Source organism: Cheilinus undulatus, linkage group 23, assembly GCF_018320785.1.
Source record: "Cheilinus undulatus linkage group 23, ASM1832078v1, whole genome shotgun sequence".
Lineage (NCBI taxonomy): Eukaryota > Metazoa > Chordata > Actinopteri > Labriformes > Labridae > Cheilinus > Cheilinus undulatus.
In genome coordinates, this window is record NC_054887.1 from 26,605,545 (window position 1) to 26,624,358 (window position 18,814).

At 39.1% G+C, this 18,814-nt stretch overlaps 1 protein-coding gene across 4 annotated transcripts in view; it reads left to right on the forward strand.

The window, feature by feature from the left end:
* The first annotated feature begins 332 nt into the window (after positions 1-332).
* Positions 333-18,814, forward strand: part of syt1a (synaptotagmin Ia) — a 322,596-nt gene continuing 304,114 nt past the window's right edge. For all 4 annotated transcript variants that reach the window (XM_041780625.1, XM_041780629.1, XM_041780626.1 and 1 more), the window contains exons 1-2: positions 333-660; positions 3,943-4,075. The gene's annotated coding sequence lies outside the window, so the exon portion shown is untranslated. The remainder of the gene's footprint in view (positions 661-3,942; positions 4,076-18,814) is intronic.

The following is an 18,814-nucleotide window of genomic DNA, read 5'->3' on the forward strand; positions in this document are numbered from 1 at the left end:
AAAAAGAGCGGAATATGGCGAAAAAACAGGCTCACAGAGTCACAGAAATGCTTTTCGCGTCGGTGTTTCGGTTTAACAAGTGACCGTGTTAACTGGTGACTTTCAGCTGAATACGTCTGCTTTTGAAGTCCGTACAACAGCTGTCGAGCAAGTGAAAAAGTCCCCACAAATGTCTCTTAGTTCAGTTTTTCGATATTAAATCAAATTTTTATTGTCAGTGGGAATTTAGTGAAAAAAAAAATCAAATCGTTTGTACTATTTCAGCCAAAGACGCAATGCTCGCATGTCGCCAGTTATCACGGTCACTAATTTCACCACCACACCGCCTCCTCTTTGCTAAACTCCTGAACATAAAGTGAGTTTAAAAAAACTCAGTTTGACCGTTATTAGAATTGTTCGCATTTATTGTTTTTAGTAAGCAACTGTGACGGGCTAAACTCCAAAAATTTCGTTTTTTAAATTTTTGATAACTGTTGTATCACGATAAACTCCTCACTATGTCCCCTGCCTAGCTAACGTTCCCTTTGTGTGCGCGTGAGCTAACGGTCGAACTTCTTGCTAGCTAAATAGCCGACATTCAATGACGCACTTGAAATTAAGCAGTAGAGGTTTCCTGCTGGGTTGTCTACCAGCTCTTAAAGGATGCAGGTGCAGCAGAAGGTAAGACTGCTAATTTTGCTAAGTTGCTAAAAGTGAGTAAAAGCATTTAAAGTCGGACATAAGAAGTTTTATTGAACATTAAATGATTCTTTGGTCTCTTAGCGTGATAACTCGCTAGCTAGCTGCTATTCAGCTGAGAGGAGATTCAGTAATAGTCGGCTTCTTGATGAATTTCTACCTGAATTTCTGCTTCTTTATTTTGTTAATGGTGTTGTTGCTGGGTTGCTTGCGTTTGGCACTCAATGTAATAATTTCAAATGAAATAAGTTAAATTAAAGCAGTTTTCTGGCTGTAAATGTATTGTATGATTATGCGCTAGCTGGCCTGGAATCTATTTGATATGTCTTAAAGTACAGTTGGTTTATTGTGTACTGTAAATTGATGTACATTAGATTTTTTTGTACAAGGCACCAAAAATAGGTGTCACTCAGACACGATTTCCTTGCTTTTGACACTATATGCAGCTGTAGGTTGAGTAACTCTGGTAAATACTATATAAATGTGTAAAGCTAACTGACTACAGCTCCATGCAAGGCTGCATTTATGGGGGTATACAGGTGAGAGCTTTCTGGGGGCTAGCTAAATGGGGACACTTGGAGGTCAGCAAAGTCATGGTCCATGTTAAAGTGAAGCCCTGATACCATATTTAATTTTCAACTTGAGCAATAATCACTCTTATCAAAGAAACAAATAAATAGATAAATTGATTTTATTTATGCTGTAGTACAATATAATCTTTTTCAAAATGTGAACCCTTTTCTTCAAACAGAATTACTCTTTTTTTGGTAGTGTTACAGTGTGGATTGGAACATTCAACTAGGACCATTTGGCAAGAATTATCAGACTTCATAGCTAAGCTATGATCTGCATAGTTATGTGCCAGAAATGCATAGATGGATACCAGACAATAAAGTAGAATGAACTGAAATAACCATAAGTGGGGAAAAAAATTAAATAATTCTGAAAAGAGATGAAAGAGGTGGGAAACAATTGGAAGAAAAGGTCATTTATTTGCAGTGTTGTGGTATTAGTCCACCAGGCAACTGTTTGCCTTATGAAGGTCTAGTATGTTAAATTAATGGTGAAAAGTGGTTTAAAAGTGGTAAAATTGGGTTAAAGGTGTCTGAAATTGGCAAAAAAATGGCAAAAAGTTGTGAAAGGGGTCATACAGTAGCATAAATAATTTAAAAGTAGCAAAAAAATGGGCAAGTGGCAAAAAGCGGCTGAAAAAGGCCAAGACAGTTTGGCAAAAATGGGCAGAAACAGTGAAAAAAAGGGTTTACAAAGTGGCACGGATAAGTAATCAGAATGCCAGAACCCTATAATAGCTTGGCACTCTTGTCAGCTCCAGAATGATGTAAATGTTAACCAGGATGCTAGCACCAGTGCTACTGATCCAACACACTTGCATTGACTGAATCAATAAATCACAACTGGTGAGGGCCCATTCTCTGGGTTTGTAAGGGGCCCAACCATTTCTGTGGGCAGGCCTGGCTCCATGAAGCTGTGCATACTACTGATTCACTCTTTGTAAACATCAAATAAATGATGTTCACATATCAGATCTGATGGATGCATACGCTGTCTAGTCTTTTGTGTCTTCTTTCACCTTGAGCTGCCGTTTTGCTTCTGGGGTCCACTTATTAGAAACATATTTTGCATTCACAGAAAGAAGTCCAGTTTGCATAATTTAGCTAACTCTGCTGAGAGTTGTAATTCATGTCTGTACTTATTTTTCACTGACTTTCATGACGAATTTTCATCTGTATACAAGTATAAAAACAAACAAGAAAAAGCTGCTGTACCGAAACAATTAAGAAGCATAACAGACAATAATAAATAGCAGATAGCAGAAACTGGATACAGTAACGCTTAAAGCAAACTCAAACCATGACATACATGATTACATGTGTGCTGAAACAGTCCAACAATATCCTGACAAGATCTGGTTCTTATCATCTGTTACATACCTGCCAACAAGTCATTTTTGTCAGGGTTTTTAGATCTTTCCATTATTACCCAAACATGTTACTAAGCCAGTTGTTATATTTTTATTTACACAAATCAGGTACATCTGTTTAATCTCAGAGGAGATATAGTGAAAACCTTGAGAGTTTGAATTGCTGCAGTTATTCTTTCAGACCTCTGAGAGACTTCAGCTGTGATGTAGCTATTGATTTGACACTGAGGTTATCTTTTCTTTCTTACAGTACATCGACTTTTCTCAATTCCACAATCTTAGATGGCCTTGCAGTGTCTGTGTGCTTTCACTTTCCTTTCTTCATATTTTTACCTCAGAACAGATATCTGATCAACCACTTCTCTGCAGGCTCACAAACATGGCAATTTGAAAAACTGCCACTTTTCAAAATTACTTTAAAGATGCTTGAATGTAAGGGATGCCTTTTTTATTGTACTCTTGCTTGGGCATGTGTGGGAGATTACATGATTGAACTCCTGCTACTGCTTTTGTAAGTTCTAAAAAGAAGAAAAAACATGTTAATCGGATTTTCGTGTTCCATAATTAAAAAGTCTGTAACTGAGAGGCATAATGTGATATTTTCTGCTAATTTATTAGCAACTGGAGCCACTGATTCATGGAAATGATTTTCTAGCTATTAGTTAACTGTTCTGGAAGCAGTTTGCCAGCTTACTGTAAGTCAGTGTTACTCAAACCTGCTCACCCAAAGAGCCAAATTGTTGAGCATGCTGCTTCATTTTAACCTGGAGTGTGATGTACCTAACGAGCATCATTTGCAGTTACAGCAGCAGTCATGAAAAAAAGGGCTTCAGCAGCGAATTCATTAAGCACACGCAGCCAAAGTGTGAAGGTTGGACAAAGAGATAGAGTGCTTCACTTTCAAACAGTTTAGAGGAGGCTGCAGAATCCCACGGTTGCTTCCATTACTTTTAATCATGTTAAGCAGCTAAAGGATTGCAGTGCATGCTGAGGGATGCATCTATAGGATCCAAGGACTGCACAGAAGTGGAATCTGTAGGATAAGCTCAGCTCCAAGTGTATGGGAAAGCAGGCTCAGCTGTAATGGCATTTAACAATGGCACCTAGCTGCAGGCAGAGGATAGTGCAAAAGAGCTGATCACATGTGGGGTCCACTACCAGTGCCTGACCGAAGACTTTATTTGCTTTTTAAATGCCACTTTCAGCCTATGTTCGAAGTGAGGCCATAAACAGGCCAAGACGTGCAGAATAATTGTCAGCCTTTCATCTTTTCCACAACTTAACTGATCTCAGGACTAAAACAACAACTGTTTGATTTGCAGTCAAGTGAGGAAAATGTGGCAGCGGAGAAAACCACTCGACCATGTGCTCCCCTCGGTCCACGCTTCCAGCTGACACACTGATGAGCTGCAATCAGCCCTCCACCCTGACTGGTCCATGCTGTGGCAGTGATTGGTGAGTTTTAGTGGAGGAGAGAGTCAGTCTGGGCTGACTCATTCTGAATTTGAGAATTTAAGATCACATGTTTAGAACTGCATTTAAAACTGTGAAAAGAATAAATGAAAGTGGTTTGGAGGACTAAAGAAGGGCTTATTGCATATAATTTTGAGCTGAGCAATTATAGTTCCTGGACTTGTTTGAAGAGTAAACATCTGAAGCACACTAGTTTATAATGTAGAAGTGCAAATGCATTTTAAAGTTTCTTGTTGAAGTATATCACAAGCACCATTTGGCTGGTATCCATACTGTAATATCCTTCCTTTTTTCTTAAAAAATGTATGTTTCTGGGCTTTACTTTCTATTAGATAGGATAGCTGAAGGGATACTAGGGTTGGAATTTGAACCTGTGACATGTGCACTAAGGATTGTAGTCTCTGTATACAGTTTCTTGCTCTGCCAAGTGAGCTAAAGTGGGGCCCCTATTATGTCAATTCAGAATCGACATACCTTGGAATTGGCCTTTTGTAACTACTCCATGTTCACCAATGGAAGTTGGTGCAGGTCCGTGCAGGACTGTCAGTTGACACTTGAAGCAACGTATTTTAGAATGATGCAATTTTGTCATATTAATGATCAATACTATTTGGTTAAAAACCTAAGCTCTTTGGTCACATTTTTAATGAAAACCAAAAAGCAGACGTGCAGATAGTGCTTGTTGTCATAGAAGTTGTCAGCATACCAAGCATGAAATTCTTCCAAATGGTTAGCACCCTCTGTGCTGCATTGACTCCTCTTAGCAAAATGCACAGGACTGATACACTGAAAAGAATTAAGTACAGCAGTACACAACATGTTTGCCTCTCGCTATTTGAGTGTGGATTACACTAATATATGATACCAGGGTTGGATTGGCACATCCCAAGACAAGTTTACTTTAGTATCAGAAGACAACAAAGATCCCACACAACCACTAGATCTCCTGAAACAAGCATGTCAACATGTCTTACAACCATCCAGTCAAAGCTGAGTTTGTCCGATTGTTCAGTGAAGTTGCACAGCTTGTCTGTCAACAACACCATCATTTCAGTCCAAATATCAGAGAAAATCAGACACTTTGTTCAAAGCTGTCTGAGCTGCTCTTTAGGATGAGATAATATCCTAGATTCAGTAAACCCACAGAGGACAGAGCCAAAGAACCTGAGGTTGTGCTGAAAGGACAGAGTAAACAATTTGTGGCAGCTTAAAGCTGACATGACACCTGACCTCCTATTTTCTGTCTGCCGAAAACTCTGAGAAAGAAAGTTTTCGATTACAGCCTTTCAGCTCTTCCTTTTAGTCTAACTTTCACTGGCAGGTCCACCTTATTTTCATTTTCCTCCGCTCACTGAAACCATCGAGCCGATCTATGTTCTGTGAGGTGGTGGGAGTAGGGCAGAGTGAATCTGTTGACCATGACTGATAACCGTGGATGATCTGAAAGGAAAATTACAGTGCAGTTCTGCCAAGCATGATGGCATGACAGAACCTTCTCTTACTTAGAAAGCGGCAAAAGAGACACCTATAGAAGAGTACCTCTCAGTAAAGAAAGAAGTGTCTTTGTGTTATGTAATCTGCTAAATTATAGATAATGCTTGGCAGGAAAATTATAAGGTGTCATTCACTCCTGTGGTTAATTGTTCTGGCCTTGAGATCACCTTTGATCCCCACAGGTGTTCATGTATCTGCTCTGCAGTAACACTTAAAAACTCCATTGTTTCTCTTGGCTTTATTTAGAACGCAGGTGCTAATCTCAACAATTACTGCACAGTGATACCTTGTAATTATTTTATCTCTTATTTAGGGGGCCACATTTTTTTTCTGCCAATACCACAGCGGGAATACATCTGTGAGAATGAACCTCCAGTACCAACACTAATATTTTGTGTGTAATGTAGTAGCTGGTTTAGCAGTTGTCAGACATTTTAGTGTACTGGAACCTCCTCTCGGTGGCAGTACAACCTGATTAGAGGCACACAATAGCATTCTAAAATCACTCAACAACATGATTATTAGAGATACACGGACTGTGAAAATTAGGGCCGATACTGATGTTTTTAATGAGTTCCTTTGGTGCAGCCCTCCCCTTATGTCAACATTTTTTCCTGGGTTTGACCATGAAATCAGTAGGCCTGTAGTCAACCAAAGAAAAACTCGGTCAACTGAAATTACAACAAGAACCTGACCAATCGATTGGTCGTTCCGGTAACATCATCAACGACAACAAAAAAGGAAAAAAACAGAGAGTCAGAAAACCTTCCCTTTATCCACAAATCAGTGTAATGTTCCGTATTATATCTTTCTGGTATTCTAAATGATTTTGAATGCGGACATAAGCTTTATGAGGCATTATTAATTATTTTTTACTAATTATGTTGTAGTAAAATAACAGCTGATTTAGAGATGATCAGAATGCACCTGCCTTTAATCATATCATTTATTTGGCATCATAAAGCCACTCTATATCCACTGATAAATTTTGGTATTCATGATAATAACTTTTGACAGGATCACTTGTACCAACCCATGCTGTGTAATTTAAGAGCACTTATCAGACAGCATGCAGTATTCATTTACCTGGGTGAAGTGGAAAAAAGTCTGCTGGTTGAGACATAATTACAAGGAGACTTGTTTTTCCTGTCTTCTGTTTTTCTATCTGTAGCAGAAACTGACGCTAACTGTACATTTTCATGTGTTGATAAAGGGACTAAATACCTGTAATTGCTGACTGGTGAATTAAACTGAGAGTTGATACTTTGATGTAGGGCAGCAGAGATACTCTCAGCACCACTTCAGTACAAACATCCAGCATCTTTGTGTTGACTTTAAGATGTTCTTGTTTCCAAGTTATTTACATCGCAACTGCTGTGAAATAATCAGAATATAACACGTCCTGTGTCACTTTGTGTGCCTCTTTACCTGTGTTGCCCAGTGCTGCATTGTTTTCTCTTTCTCCTGCAGTGCTTCTCTCAATCAGTAAGCTGATCGCTCCCTCTGTTTCCTTCTCACACACACACACGCACGACCAAATAACCAGCAGGTTCTTTGTCTGATGAGAGCTCATTGACGAACTAACTGACCAATCGACTGCAAGGGGTCAGCCCTAGAAAACAGATCAAAGTTTGCTAAGTTAAAGAAGCGGTCATGAGCATTACTGTCACCTAGATTGGGGTGTGGATACTGTCTAAAGGCTGTTCAAATGCAATGATTGTGTGACTGCACTAAACTGTGATGCTAACTGTGAATACAAATACTCTTACACCCCTAAAAGGCAGTGTCAGAACATTAACTCAGTTGGGTTATGCAGCTAATGCACAGATTTTATATTGCCAATTAAATCTTTAACTCCAAGCAACTATTAAATCGAATTACACCAAAACCTAAATTTTCCTGTCCTGAAGTTACATTCAGATCCTACTGGTGAGTACAAGCATTTATTCCAATCTACCAATTAAGTATTTTCAATAAAATTGCCCAATAATGATCGATTCTCAATCCATCTAGGACTCTTTGCTCCTCTGTACCAACTATGTCCAATATACATAATTGCCTTTCTCCTCAGAAAATGTGCAACAAATAGCATTTCTTTATTATGCAAATGACATTGAATCTTTTGCAATCACTCCCACGGCCATACTAGTGGAAATGATTGCTGTTAGATAAGAAATATTCAGCATTCACTTCACCTGCTTCTCCATTGCTTATACATACCTTGGTTACTTTAATGGTGTAATGCCTCCATAAATTATTCAAGCTCCTTCAAGTGATCCACTTGAAGCAGCATACAAACTGCTCTTATTCATAATTTATAGAAGGGGTAATCATTGTGAACCAGAAAATTTCCTCCCGCCTTGGAGAATAAGTAATTACATTCCTGTTTTCTCTTTGTCATTGTTTCAGAATGAGTATCAACCAAGCGTACAAGTTGTTCTCTCATGCTGTCAGTGAATAAATTGAACTGTTCGAGAGCTAGAAGTTAATACAACATTTTTGCCATTTGACACAATTCAATTACACATTTAAAAAGGCCACTGTGTTAACGATACAAGTGCTTTTAAAAAATAAAGGTTGCTTTCTCATTAAAAGTTGTAAAAATGAAGCCAGTCGGTTGGAAATACGTCAAAATTTTGTTTCAGGATTTGCTCATGCAACTCAATAGCTGGTTTCATCATTGTCAAAGCACCAGAGCGTAGTAGAAATGCATGTATCCATGTGAATTATTAAAGTGGTTATATTGAATATTTGATCTTAGTATCCACAGCATGCATGTCATCTGTCCCATGCTAGGAGCTGTGAATCTGTAACATGTTTTGTACCAGTCGCCTACAGCTGTGAGACTCAACTCGCTCTTACATCACGTGACGGACGGTCTAAAAATAACCCTCTCTCCAACACACATGATTAACATGATACCAGCACTAAGAATAGGGCCACTGGAGGGAAACGATATGATAGTAAATCATCAGTGTAGCTGCAATTCAACACAGAAGGTTTAATAATTTGGCCTCGAAACAATGTGATACGAGCAGAGCCTTTGACAGGATAATTTGCTCGGTACAGCTTGTGCTTGGTACCTGTCAGGTGAACACACTGCTAATTGACTGGAGGAAGGATGGCTGGGAAATAAATCAAGCTGTAACCTTGGAGTGCAGGGTAAACAAAGCAGCTTACATAGCAACTGTTGGCATTTTTAATGTTTAACTCCTGCATTTATAAGCTGAGATACAGTCAGGGAAACATAGCATGATCTTACTTTAGCAACACTACAGCAAGAAAGACAAATAATATACCTCAAAGCCTAGCACTGACTGAGTGGCTGAGGAATTTAGTTTAGATAAGATGCTTGAATTTGAACAGCAGCACCTCAACCCGGATGTAAGAGTGGTTTGCAGCCTTTGACACAAGCAGTATTCATCTGAAGCCTCAAGCCTCTGTGGAGTCACTGAGCTGAAATGATAAAGGGTTTAAGAATCATCTGGAGTCATCTGAATGTTTAAAAACATCCCAACATCCCGATGTTCTGGAGGAGTTTTGGGGGTTTTGTAGATCAACCTTGAACAGCTCTTGGGGTAAATGGTGTATCATTTTGTAATAGTAGTGCAACAGGACTCTTAAAGTAGGCAGCTGTCTAGGCTAATTCCCCTCTGTTAGCAAAATTAATAAAAAAACAACCTCACGAGTGCTGATGTTATCTGAACACTCTTGTAGAAAACAGCAGCATCTTGCATGTTACTGAAGCTTGAGGCTACTAAATAGTAAGATTGTAATGGTTAACAGAGGTCATGGTTTGATTCGTACCTCAGTTTTGGGGTCATAATTCAGTACTGGTTTGGTTCAACAGGAAAAGTTACAAGAAATTGTGTATGCATGTTTCTAGGTTTCTCCTATTTATTTCTCTGAACTGGCTGGAGAAACTGGCTTTAGGTCAAGTGACTTAACATTGCGCGTCCAGCAATATGACTATTGCACATGCGCACATGCAGTCTCGGTTGTAAAATGATATGTTGTTAAGCCCTAGTCTACATGTAACCTTAGCATTTGTAATGTTTTCAACCCTCTCTGCTTTCACATTCAGAGGCTTTTTAAACACAATTTGGAAAGGAGGTCTCCCTTGTCTTGCTACCTTCTACTGCATGTAAACTTTCTTCTTTGTGTTTTATTGTGTCTGCTTCTTCTTCATTTGTTTAATACTGGTTAGAAAACAGTAAAGAGCATTACTGACACCAGGATTGGGGTGTAGATACTGTTTGGAAGCCACAAGTTTTTGCCTCTTTTCTCTGTATTTGTAAGGTCCCTTATGTGCATTTCATCAGTCTAGTCTCGCTCTTTTTCACTTTTCTTATGAAAATCAGGTAATAGGCTACACTTAAATGTTAAAATTCCCCAAAGTCAATGAATGTAATTTTTTACTGTTTAAGGCCCCCTTTTTAACAATAAAACCTTAACTTCAGTTCACAGTTTCCCACACAAAGAGAATACTTAGACATGCTATACAGGTATGGCTGCCTAAGTACCTTACCTTTGTTTAACTGTAAGAATCAGGGATGTCCCGATCCCGATCACATGTATCGGATGCAACATGCAGTTGTTAGTGAGTAGTTTGACAGTTGACATGCTGCTGTTGGTTTGTGCTAGGGCGTCTTTGTAGGCACATCATATGATGGTATAAAACGATCTGGTGCTAGTGTGTTTTAGGCTTTAGAGTATTTTAAACTTAAGTGGTTATTCAAAGTATACTCATAAAATAGCCTGTATTTCTCCTTTTATAAATTCACTTTAATAATGTACATTACTGACTCCGTCTAAGACTTACCCATCATCTGTTTTTCTAACACATGTAATCCACACTGTGTTCATTGATCTGTTTCTTATATGTTCCTCGTCTGTTGCCCTTGGCTGAGCAGAGGAAAGATCTCATGTATTGATGGTCATTTCTCATGGGATTGAACCACAACGCATTCTATCAGTGTATCCAGTAGCCTTGTTTTATATATATATATATATATATATATATATATATATATATATATATATATATATATATATTACCTTAAAGGCCCTATATGATGTGGAGTTAGCTGTCCTGTCACTTGGAGGCAGCTAGGTAGCCATCTTGCTTCCAATAAGAAGAGGACGATGATATGCTCTCAGGCAAACATGCTAGCTCCATTTATCAGGCACCTGAGAATGACTGAGTGGACAGACGGGTCGATGTATTATCATGATCACAGGTGTTGTTGGTGTGGAGGTGTTGATGCATGGCGGCACAAACATCTCGAGGGCAAGTCGGATGATATGGTCTGCTCTGTGGTCTGGATGCAGTGATAAGAGGAAGATGCTCACCTTCTACTCAGATGACCTCAGAGAGGAGACAGGTCCCTAAGGTGAAGGACATATCCTTTTAGGGGTTTATGTTGACTTCATTTTGTTATAAATGATAAATAAAAATGATTAAAAATGTTACTGGCCAATTCACTTTACTTCCAAAAAACCCTTAAATTTAACATTATTTGAGGAACTACTATGTAAATGACCCCACTGTTTAATCACCTGTTTTATTATCATATATTTTATCTTATTGATCCAGGTATCCAATCCATGACATCCTATTGACATAATCCGAGCAAACTTGTGCATGCCTCAATTTTCCGACTGGTTTCACAAATGAGTATTTATCTCTAAAAATCTTAGATGCAAATCTACTCGCATGAAAAAGACACATTCAAAGATAGCAGTTCCGCTCTATGAAGCTACCTGACAGACTAGATCTTATCACCAGTTTCCAATTTAGTAAGCAATGTGCTGTGTGCCCCGTCTCAGCTTTAAACTAATCTCCTAAACTCGATTTTGCCACAACAATGAAAACCATTAGCAGGCTCACTGGTGGTGAAACATTACAACATTTATTTCTGCTCCCCAGGGTTCTTGGATTAGCTAAGTGCCAAAAATTGCTGTCCAAGTCAGTTCATACAAGCGTCATGCCAAGTAAATGCGCACACTTTTTCAGTAATTAAATGTAGCAATTATAGCTTTTTAGCCTGTGCAAATGAGGTTGTCAAAAGAATTCTAGAAACACTTAAAGTCCATCATTTTCCCTGATGTTTCCCACTGCTTGTCTGTCAATAAGAAATTCCCAGAGAAGCCTGAAACAATCCAGTTACCGACAGTAATGAAAAGAAGGGGGACTTGTGAAGGAGGTGGATTAGCAAGTCAATTAAGCAGCATAGCACTGTAGCCTCATTGACCTGTAGCAAAGCTGAGGCTACTTTATCTTTGGCAGCAGAGAAAAGGTAACAAATTCCACTGAGGTTCCTGCCAAGCCACATCTGGTTGCCTTCAAAAGCAGAGCCTAATTTACTGGGAAATAACTGATGACCTCTGACAGTAATCATTCACCACAAGAGGAAGTGGATAGAAGACAGTCTGTTGATTGCCCAACTGTGACCATGTAAAATGGCTTTATACAATCAAGACCAGGCTTGAATCTTGAGTTCAGAATGTGCAAATATTTCCACACAAACAATATTGTCTGGGCCTCTGAGTTTATTCCTTTTTTGGTAATGTGCTTACAGTCCCAGCACAATTTCAGCATGAAGTGGATGATGAAGGATTAAAAAGGTTGGTGAGAAAGCTTCTTATAAAACAAGATTACCTTTTTCAAAGAAATGCCTAAACAGCTTTAAAACAAAGAAATCTAATCTTCCTGCATTTCTAAGATTAAGGCTTATTTGTAACTTTCAGAGCAGACTTTAGATTTTCAGACTAAAAAATGTAAATGTCTAAGCTGCAAATGTTGCTCAGAGTGAATTCAGCTGTTATTTGTTGGTCTTTTCAGTGCTAATATTTTGTTAGGTACCGAAAATCTGTTGGTTCTCCTTCATTCATATCTTTTTGATCTACGACTCTCCATTATTATGCCCCAAAGCACAGGGTTGCTCATCTCTCTTCCTTAGTGTGGTTGCAGGGCTAAAGCCTTGTTTGTTCTATAGCGTTTAATCTATGCCATAGCTATGCGGTAATGGCTAACACCATCATTAGCACCACTTCCATTGGTATGTCTGCATAACTCTGCAGTACTTCCACTACTTGTTTGTATAGAGGAAACCATCACGACTGAAACAGAGCAGTTGTTTTGGAGTTAGAGTTGTTAATACTGAGCAGCAGTTGATTAGTCTGCAGTTGTTGCAAAGACAATGAGAGGAGTCATCAGAAGAGGGGATGTATTGCCACTGAATTGGTTGAGGCAGAAGACTAGGGGTTCGTTTTTTTTGTTTTGTTTTTTTTTTTGCAATTTACTTTTTGTTGACGTAATAAGAACAAATTGAATTACATCAACATTTTCCACAGTAATTTTAACAGTTTTAGACCAACTGCTCCCCACCCCAACCCACCCCTTCCCAACACCACCACCAGTCAACAGGACATCAACCACTGCACAGTCCAAATATACTTATTCAGATAGTAGTTCTTTAATTTAGATATCAAGACAGTCCATATGAGAGTTGTGCTCTGCTTAGCACCATTTACTCTTGCTGTTGATTACTCTAGATAAGAAATGTCCCAAAAGCTCCGAAGCCAGTGCGTTTTAGAGATATCATGAGGAGGTTTCCATCGCTGGGCTATAATCTTAGGGGTTCATTTTTTTTTATAACATTTTTTGGTCTTTTTGCCTTTATTCCTGATACAACAGCTGAAGAGAGACAGGAAATACAAGCAGAGAGAATGAGGGAAGACATGTACCAAAGAGTGCCTAGATCCCGCAACTAGTGCGATGAGCACGATAGCCACCAACTGCATCACCAACTAAGCTAAACCAGTGCAGGGACAAGGACATCTGATGAACATGTTCATTTCCAGCAGCCATTTATCTCATTCTAGCTTAGGGCTGCAACAACTAATCAATACAATTGCAAATAATAGATCTTTAAAAGTGTTGGCAACAAAATGAGTTTTCAATTCGTTTTATTGAGCGATTATTGAGTGACCCGCTGCATCACACGCAGACAGTTGATAAACTTTCAGTTTTTACTTTGAAGGTAATAATTCAGTAATTAACAGTAATCAGGAGGAGAGCCCAGCAGGGATCATTAGAGACCTGGAAACAGCTTTGTTTTGGTTACGGGTGTGACTGCATAAAGATGATCGTAGTGGACTGTCAGACACTCAAATTCCATGACAGTATATATTTTTACAGTAATAGGGTAATATAACAATTAAAATCATTTACATTTTCCATTGTTTTTGAAAGGCTTATCTCAACCCCTCTCTCAGTGTCTTGCAACCCCCTCACTTTGGGAACCACTGCACTAGAATCAAGACAAGACAGCTCCAGACATTAATCAGAGAGTTGCAGTCACCTGATGCTACCCAGCCAACCAATCACAGGGCTTGTGGTCAAAGTTGTTTCGTTGCGTAGATACATTTTTGAGAAGGTGCAGACTACGGTATGTTGACCTCTGTATAAATCACTGAAGTATACATCAATTATAGATCAGGTTCAACCATTGAAGAGGGATTCAATCTAAAAATAACTTAAATGAATGATGTTTGAGCCTCTGAGGGACATATAAACAAGCTAGAGGAAGTGCTGCCCCACTAGTGTGAACACAGAGCTGAGAACAACAAACCTAATTAGTGTCTGACTTAATTCTTTTAGGAAAGATTATTCTTCAGTATATTTACATGGAGTATTTGAGTTTTTGCTATATTATGTATGCAGAAATGTGAATATCAAGCTTTTGGAGTATTGTATTATTTTGTTTAAGTACTGAAATGCATAATTTTGTTTTTCTGTTTTGAAGCAGTCATGAAGATATTTTGCTCCCACTGTATTTTTATTTCTCTGTTTTTGGGGGGTTTACAGCACATCTGACTTTGCTACAAGCAGTTTTGCTGTTTCTTCTGAGTTTATCTTTAGTATCAGATTCATCTAATCCATGTGTCTTTGCTTCATCACAAAAATCATGGCACCCTAAAATTGTTCCTGCAAATGCAAAGGGTTGAATAGGAACAGTAACAAGATAAAGTAGCAGGTTCCACACCATGGATTGTTAAGTACTGTAATAGATCTGCCTTGCTGCAGTGATTGAAAGCCACAGAAGGTGTGACTGAAATAGTTGCAGAAGAAATTCTTGCCAATCAATGTTGAGTCTGAGCCCAGTGGTCCTCTAATTGCCATCCTTTCCGTAGATATGTGGTTGGAGGGTTTAAGTGATGGCAGGGTGGGTAAAATCAATGTAAGAAGATTAATCCATCCAACTGCATACAGAACATTACTTAAAGCTGTTTACTTGCTTTAGAGATTGGCAGGCACGTCTCACTGAATTTAAGCTCTTAATTTGAATTTCAACAGGCCTATTACCCAGAATATCTTGTCAAAAAGTCTGCTTTTTATGTCCACTTTTACCAGTGTCATTCAGTCAAAAGCCAGATTCTAATTAAATACAGAGTGGATGTTATGCAGCCATATTTTCAGACGTATTCTTATGGTCTTCATTCTCATTAATTTTCAGATGAGCATTTACCCTGTGAATCATTCCGCTGACTGCTGATCTGACTTATTACACAGCAGCATTGACGAGTCAATGACCGGTAGTTATGCATGACATTTTCCTCACAGTATGACTACTCTCTGTGATCTTTCAGACTGACCGTGTCCATTTGCTGACCGCAGTGGTAGTTTTCTCCACTCCTTTTTCTTTTCCTTTGCAATGACATCCTGAAAGGTGTAATTTTTTTAGTCAGGCTTGCTTATTTCTATGCAGATTCATTCAGCACCCTTATGTCCTGTCACCTCTGCTTGTCACCTATCTCATCCGCCCTTCTTCGCTCCTAGGCATCATCATCTGCAACGGGTCTGGCCTTGACATCTGGCCGTTAACAATCAGGCGAGCTGACAGCCGCCCACAACCTCACCCATCCGGCTCCTGTACAAAAACAGATGCAGGGTTTAAAAGAAAGGTGAAACTTTAAGTTTCATCCATAAAAAGGCTAGGTATTGTTGTTATTTACCTACAGGTATGGTTTGATAATACGTCCAGTTAAGCCTTAAAAATCCATAAGACATAAGGTTTACTTAAGTTCAAGTTTTCCCATCATGAAGTCTTGAAGTTTGATTTTTAAGTAGGACCAATCGGTATCTGCCAATCCGACTGGCTGATGTTGGCACTTCTGACAAACATCAGCCATTGGAAAATTATGTGCAAAGTAAAAGATGAGTAGATGAGTAAGAGGTAGCCAGGATTTTATCATCGTCAACATTAATATTGCCATATTCTCCAGATATTTTTCTCACCCAACCTAATATGCATGCATAACCACATATATTTCTTCATTCTTACCTCAGGCACCGATCATGAGTTGGTGAGGGAAGGGAAGGGGGAGAGGGGATGCAGAGATGACACATCAGAAGCGCATGATTGTCACATCATCCATCAGTCTGTCACAGGCTGTCGCCCAGCTTCTCCCAGAGATGCTGTCGATCTGTAAACAAGAGAGAGAAACAACAGGCTTCCCAGGACTCTGTGCATTAAGACAGTCAGGACAGGGCAGACCTCTCTCTCTCTCTCTGTGAATCACACACTGGCAGAGGGCAGACTTGACCAGAGAGGGGTTTTGTTCCACACGGCCAGGTGTGGATGACTAATGCCTCTGAAGAATTCTGCCTATAAGCAACCGCCCGTGTCACAAGCATGAAAACAATCAATGGCCTGGTGACATTTCCTAATGAGGGGGTAGCATCGACTGGGAGACACTGACAACAGGAGTTTCCGCTTCAACACCTCTAAAAGAGCAGTCTGACTGGTTTGTAGGACTAAATAATTAGGAGGGTCCCTCTGATGTTTTTAAGTGCTTTGTTTTTAATTGTGGGTAATTAAAAGTGCTCATTATGTGGCCTTTTGAATTGCGTGTACAGCAAGAGCTTTCCCCTGACTCACAATGGGCTTTCTGGGTTTGAACAGTGTGATAGAAAGAATAATTGATGCACTGACTGTAAAGGTAATGAGTCTGCAGTATAGTTATGACTGCTTTTGGTGGGATATGTGACAGTTTGATCAGTTATTTTCTGAACATATCCTTTAAAGTGGGGGTATTATGTTTTCTTTTTTTCAAGGCTTTACAGATCTCTCTGATACCCACGTAGTAGCTTCACATGGTGTACAGCTAAAAAAAATCCTCATGTTTCTCACACTGGCATCCTGAAAAACCCTTATTTTAACCTCTGTCTGAAATGCTTTGTTTTCGCTGCCGTCTCTTTAACACTCCCCCTCCACGGACCTGCTTTCCTCCGATTGGCCGATTTTCTGGAGGCTGGCAGGACTCAATGTTTTGTGCTTTCCCCCTCCAATGTGGCTAATTTGCTATGCTAGTATTTGTAAACTTTGAACGAACCGGTCCAAATGATTAAAATATGGTGAATTTTGATATATGTCTGTACGTGTTAGACCCGGAGACTGACGCTGATAGTTTGGAGAGAGAGGGGGAAGAAAACCAGCATCAGCGAAGGATAGAGCAGGACATATCTGTTTGGTCAGTGTTTAATTACTGTGTTACTAAATGGCTTTGATAATGGTGGACTCGCTGTTCATCTTGTGGGGGCGGTCTGTTCCGCTTTGCCGGCAGCACGGATGAACCAGTCAGGAGATCTTATTGCAATGACCTCATCAGTTCATTCCCGTTTGCTCCATTGAAATCTCGTCTCTGGTAAATCTCTGAGAGATTTTCAACGAACCGTTTTCATCAGTTTACATGCTAATTCCAAGATTACTGCCACATTCATTTATCTTGCAGTTTGAAAATTTGCATACGTGGAGTATGGACACACAACATTGTGACTTTATATTTATGTTTTGAAAATCGGAAAAGTATAATACCCCCTCTTCAAGAATCATTAATTTCAAAGCACTGATTGATCAGGAGATCTTGACTGGTAGAGGTGGACATCTTTTAACCAGAAGATTGGGGGTTCGATCCCCAGCTTTAGCAGTCACATGTTGACATGCCCCTTTAGCAAAACTCTACACTTCACATTGCTCCCACTGCTCTATCAGAATAGGTATGCGAAGGATTAGCTAATACTGATAGCCTCACTTAAGTAGCAGCCTTCACCATCAGTGTGTGAATGTGGAGAGAATGGGTGAGCATGAGTAATTGTACCTGTGGTGGAAAAAGCACTGAGTATTCAGACAACTAGAATAATGATATACAAGCTCAAGTAAAATCCATTCTTTCTAGATGATGATACTAAACAGATGTCACTATTCCTAGAATACTCTGGAATACATAAATGCGTGAAAACAATTTCAGAGTTACATTGTCTTTTATGATAGTGTTTCCCACAGAATGACATTGTTCTTGGGTGGTAGGGATGGTCGTCCTCCCTGCCTCTTTTCCTATCTTTAATTTTTGTTTTTGGGCTCTTTTGATAGTTTTTATCAACAAGGGAGAAAAAATTTGATTTGAAAAATTTGAAGATTCTGAATCGATTTATAAATGTCCAATAATCAATAATCGATAATAATTCAAATATTTAATACTGTGGAATAGCAGAAACAAAAATGTGGAACTCTGACATGCAGTGCATGATATTAGAACATTTTTGGTATAAAAGCTGTTATGGCAGCAACAGCTGCAAGCAGAAAAAACATCTGAAACAGCGATTACTGCATAGGAACGGAGTGGAGCGCTCCTAGGGAGCGCTGTGGAACTGTGACGTCACACTATCAGCGTGCACCAAAACATGGTGGCCTCTTGGTGAGTTTATAAGGTCAAATTTACTCAAAATGCAGATATCTAGTGATTTTTTTTAGTTAAATAAGAGATACAAATATCTATCCAACAAGATGAACTTGTCTGATCATGCAGGGTTCCTTTTAACGTGAGACTTCATATCTTCATTAAAGATTTCATGTGAGAGATGTACACATGGAAGCTTCTGTAACATGTTTAGAAGATGACTGTACACAAATTTAAAAGGAGAAAAAGAAAAATGGTCAGCAAATATACTTGTGTGATTTAAAGTGTACCTGAGTGGCCCACCTAAGAATTGTCAATGTGTGGAAAACAGTGGATTACATATGATTATTCAAACTTAATTAGTGTTTATACCATGGTTTTGGTGAATACTCAATTCTGCTTGGCTCTGGAAGTTCCTTAGGTGTCCATTAACCACTGATATTTAGACACCTTTTGAACTTCTCAGGTAAAATATATTAAGCT